Raw genomic sequence first — 5,620 nt, 5'->3', positions numbered from 1 at the left:
TTTTTTGGCAGAACCAGGGATTGAACTCAGGTCTTTGCACTTGCCAGGGAAGCACTTATTTCACTGAGCCATCTCCCCTGCTCCTGTTTTGATTTTTTAAATGATCATTAAAATCTAAGGTGGCCTAAGTTGGAAATATAGCTAAGTGGTGAAGTACTTGCCTAACATGTACAAGGCTCTAGGTTCAATATTCAGCGCAGAATCTTAATTAATTAGATTGGGATAAGTATGAAAATAATTAACTAGAGGTGATTTCATTATTAATTTTTAAAATCGCCTTTATTATTAGCAGAGAAATTATTAAGCATTTACTTAAATGATACAAAGTTCCAACACAGAGGATGAAAGATTGTGATTTATAACTGGGTGTGGTAACGCATGTCTGTAATCCCAGCAGTTGGGAGGCTGAGGCAGGAGGATTGTGAGTTTGAGATCAGACTAGGCTACAAAGTAAGCTCAAGGCCAGCCTGAACTGCATAACCAGACCTTATCTCAAAAAGACCAAAAAAAAAAAAAAAAAAAAAAGATTCATGATTTTTAAAAAAAATCAATAATGTATCAAAGTGACAGATGTTAAAACTAATATGAAAGCAGTAGAAGTAAGGATTACCATACTGGGTATATTGTTACATATAAGATCAAAAAAAGTTGCAATCTTAGTACACCTTGAGTATCCCAGACACAACTGAAAGTAATCAATAAAATTAAAACTCATCATTCCACTTGGGTGGAATGTGTTCCATATGGTTCTTATATTAGAAATTGAATACCTAATTAAATGGTATTGAGACCATTGAAGTGGGACCTTTAAGAAGTAATTAATTAATCAGAGGGCTTTCATGATTGAACTTAGGCTGTTATCATAGAAATGGGTTAGGTCCTAAGTTTGATTCCTGATACTTGGGTGGGGGGGAGAAGGAGAGGAAGAGGAAGGGAAAAAGAGAGAGGGAGGGGGGAGAGAGACAGAGACAGAGACAGAGAGACAAAGAGAAGCAATGGGCTTGTTGCCATTGGAGTAGGTTTGTTATGAAAGTGAGTTTAGCCCCTTCTGCTCTCATTCTCATGCCCTCATGCCTTGTGCCACAGGTTGATGCAGCAAGAAATTCCTTCCCAGGTGTTACCCTCTCATATGGGCTTCCTAGCCTCTATAGCCATGAATCAAATAGCTTCATGTCCTTTATAAATTACCCAGTGTCAGGTATTCTGTTACAGTAGGACAATGGGCCTAAGACAGAAAATTGATATTGAGAAGTGTGAGTATTGCTTTAGCAAATACTTAAAAATGTGTAACTAGCTTTGGAACTGGGCAAAGGATGGACACTGGAAGAATTTGAAAGAACAGGCTAGAAAAACCTAAGTGGAGCATTAAGGTGACTCTGGAACAATAAGGGAAACCTAGAACTTCTTTGAAATTACCTAAGTGGCCATGATCAGAAAGCTGACGGCAACATGAACAGTGAAGTCCGCTCTGGAGAGGTCTCAGATTCTTGAGGCGCAAGGCAATAAAGCTAGAGTGTATGTCTGTCTTCATTATGCACTTGCGTAGAGGCTGGTTGGATTATGCCCCTGCCTAACATTTTATGGAAGGCCGAACTAAAGAAAATAAACTGTGGTATATGGCAGAAGAAATACTGTTAAGCTGCAAAATATTGAGAAAGCCACACAGCTGTTTCAAACTATGTACACTAAAATGTGATAGATGAAGTATTTAAAGATAGACTTCATAATTACAAAGGAAGTGGTACAGAACGTTTGGTAAAACTATCAGCCTGACCATGTGTCTTAGTTTTCTGAATAGCACAGATGAATAATTTATAAAGAATAAGGGTTTAACTCAGATCACAGTTCTGATGGCTGGAAAGGTCAAGTTTAAGTTGCTGCATCTAGTGTGGTCTTTCTCTCCGGTGAGGCTCTGCAAAGTCCCAAGGCCATGCATGTCATCTTATGGCAAGACAGAGCAAGTCTGTTTGCTTGAATTCTCTTCTTAGAGCCACTAATGCAATGATGGAGGTTTCTATCTCATAATTTCATTTAATCTTTGTGACCTCTCAAAGGTCCCACCCCCAAGTAAGGTAGTTGAATCAAATTAGCACCCTCTTAATATCTCAGAATGGGACTTAAACATCCCAAGTTGAGTTTTGTTTGGGACACTCAAATAACACCATATAAAGAATTTCAAAAAGCATCTATCTAAACCCTATCTCCTAGGGTTTAGGAGATAGTGCTAAAGGTATGGGCAACTAACCATTTTCTGGAGATGAATATGTACAGCTAAAAGCCAGGTTCTAGTCATCAAGACAATAGGAGAATGACCCCCAAAGCATATTAGAGATCTTTCCGGCTGCATGTCTTGTTATAGCCATGGTTCAAAGAGGCCTGGATATAGCTTAGGCCACAATAAGTCTTGGTAGTATCCCTGTGTTGCTGACTGTGTGCACTTGAGGAACTGAAGAATTGTGGGGTCAGGATGGCATTCGTCTAGATTTCTGATCATGTCACAAACAAACTAGGGGTCCAAGTAGAGACTGGTCTCAAAGTGGAACCACTGCCTAAAGCCCTCAGTAGGACAATACCCCAGTGGAGTTACAGGATTGGGATAAACCCTGAAACCTCAGAACTACTATGCTATGGAAGTCTAGCCTAAGAAAGCTGTAAGCACAAGACACTATCCATGAGATCAGTCAGATAGGGTGAGCCCAGCAAAGTCATAGGTGTACACTGGCTGCCTGAGTCCCTGGCTGTTCATTCCTGTCTCTGTCTACCCAGAAAGTAGGGCATGGAGTCAAAGATTATTCTTCAGCTTTAAGACTTACTGTCATTTTCTCTGTTGGGTTTTACACTTGCTTGAGGCCTAGGATTCCTCTCTTTTTGCCTATTCTTCCTTTTTTTTTGATTGGGTATACTTGTCTTACGTCTGTCTGACCTTTTTATTTGAAAAACCCATAACTTCTTTTGGTTTTACAAGCTCACATAGAGGTTGACTTTCCTTGAGGGTAATCACACCTTGAGTCAGATTCTTAGCTGATTTAGATGAGAATATAGAATGTGGAATTTTGAGTTGGTGCTGGAATTGAGATTTTTATTGCTACTGGGATGGAATTAATGTACTTTGCATGTGATAAGGATATGAATTTGTTGGCTGGGGCAGATTGCTATGATTGAATGTGTCTTTTCTTGCTCAGTAGATCGGCAGAGAGCAATTTCAGCCCTTTCTTACTCTCTCATGTTTCTTGCCCTTCTTGTTTCCTCTCTAGTTGATGTGGCACAAAGATCCTCAGCAGATGCTGGCCCTTTCTAGCCCTCAGAATTGTGAGAAAATTAATTTTTCTTCATTATAAACTACTTAGTTTTGGAATTTTGTTATTGTAGCATAAAACATTAAGATAGTAACTAAGGTACATTTTTTCCCCTTCACTATTACTTCCTGGAGGATTTAGACAGCGGTACACTAATATTTAATACTCAATTCTTCAAGAGCAAGCACAGATCTGAGACCTGATGTATAGCACTTGGAAATTACTGTGGTGTAAATACTTTTACTAAATCCAATATCAAGCAAACATTTTATTTCATTTCATTTCATTTTTGCCATACTGAGGATTGAACTCTGAACCTTGTGCTTGCCAGGCAGGTGCTTAAGCTGCTGAGCTAGCTCCTCGGCCAAGCTAATATTTTAAACAACTTGATCACAAAATTTTTGAAAATTTAGCAATTTGTTCCTGTGAGCTTGTATAAACTCACTTCATTTCTATGAGTTTACATGATGCACTTGATTGGATTTCTTAAAAGAAAATAGAAGGCAACCACAGGAGCTGGGGTTCAGTCCCCAGCACTATATGCTGCACTGGCCTGGCCTCCAGGTGCATTGAGCTGGCCACTGAGACCCTGTGTGGTGGTGCACGCCTGTAATCACAGAACTGGGGAGGCTGAAAACAGGAGGAGCACAAATCTAAGCTGCATGGTGAGACCCTGTTCCAAATACATAAAAATAAAAAAAAAAAGTAAAAAATGGAAGAAAATAGAAAGGGCTGTGTAAATAGCTCAGTGGCACAAGAGCCTGCCTGGTAAGCATAATATCCTGAGTTCAATTCCTCCTACATCTCCCCTTAAAAAAAAAAAAAAAAAAAACAAAGGAAAAGAAAATAGAGAATTATGTTTTCTAAAGGCTTTGCTTTCTTTCTTTCTTTCTTTTTTGCTTGCTTTTTTTGGTACCAGGAATCAAACTCAGGACTTCAGACTTGCCAGGCTGGCACTGCGACACTGAGCCACTGAGCTACATCCCTCACCCTCTTTTTGTTAATTGATTTGCATATGTTGAAATTGGTAAACATGACAAAACCCTATTCCCTACTCAACAAACAAGGAAATAATCTAACCCTACAACAAGAAAGGGAAAAAATAGATAACAAATGCTTTAAGAATTTAAATAATAAACATTTTAAATGGGTTTAAGAAGGTGCAGCAAACACCTGAAGAAATATGTAACACTCCTCCGCCATTAGGTTTCCTTCCTCAAAGAGAATTTATCATAAATAAATACTTTAGGGCTGAGGACATAGCTGGGCAGCATTAGTGCCTGCCTGGCAAGCGCAAGGTCCCAAATTCAATTCCTGGTACTGCACGACCCCCAAAACTGAAACCAGGTGTGATGGTGCATGGCTGTAATCCTAACACGAGGGAGGCTAAGACAAGATGATCACTATGTGTCTGAGCTGCCTAGTGAGACCCATCATCAAGCATAAAAAAGCAAACTACTAAATACTTTTTTTCTTCTTCCTTGTACTGGGGATCAAACTTCGGACCTTACACTTGCCAGGCAGGCACTCATGTCACTGAGCCATAGCTCCAACCAGTACTATATGCTAAAGAAATACTTTAAAGTTTTAAAAAGTTGCAGGGATCTATTATAATGTAGTGGAAGACAACCAATCATCATGGAAAAGCAGAGTGAGCTACTCTTTTATTATTTAATTTTATTTATTTATTTTTTTAAATTTAGGACAGGGGGAGTGAGTGTGACAACTCAGGGCTACGGGATCCTGCATAGACCCAGAGCACAGGCCTGGCGAGTGAATGAGATGACCCAGGTCATGGGTTCCTGAACAGACCCAGAGCGCGGGCCTGGCGAGTGAGTGAGATGACCTGGGGTTCTCCGAATCCTGAATAGACCCAATGCACAGGCCCAGCACGGAACCCTTCAGCAGAACTCCCTGCAAAGAGGCTAGAGGCAAGACCCACCCAGCTGATTCAGGAGCAGAACATCTTGCCAGAGAGACACAAAGAGTTCACCTCTAACGGCTGCAGCAGAAAGAAGTGGAGCACAACAGCCAGATCCAAGCAACAACCACCTGGAGTAATCTGAACTTCTTAGATCTGGACATGGTGCTAAGGTAATAACTATCTAAGCTCTACACCACAGGTCAGAAGACAGTGGTATACAAAATGACGAAGAGAAGGAACAAAATGCAGTCTCAGGCCCTGAGTCCACCCAGTACAAATGCACAAGACACTAGCACTGAGGAAACTGGAAATCACACACCAGATATCTCTGCAATAATAGTGTTGACAGTAAAGAATCAACTGCAGAAAGGTATAGAAGAAATCAGATCAGAAATAATTT

The sequence above is a fragment of the Octodon degus genome, unplaced genomic scaffold (genome assembly GCF_000260255.1).
Source record: "Octodon degus isolate 3935 unplaced genomic scaffold, OctDeg1.0 scaffold00074, whole genome shotgun sequence".
Lineage (NCBI taxonomy): Eukaryota > Metazoa > Chordata > Mammalia > Rodentia > Octodontidae > Octodon > Octodon degus.
Note: the sequence above shows the minus strand (reverse complement) of the source record.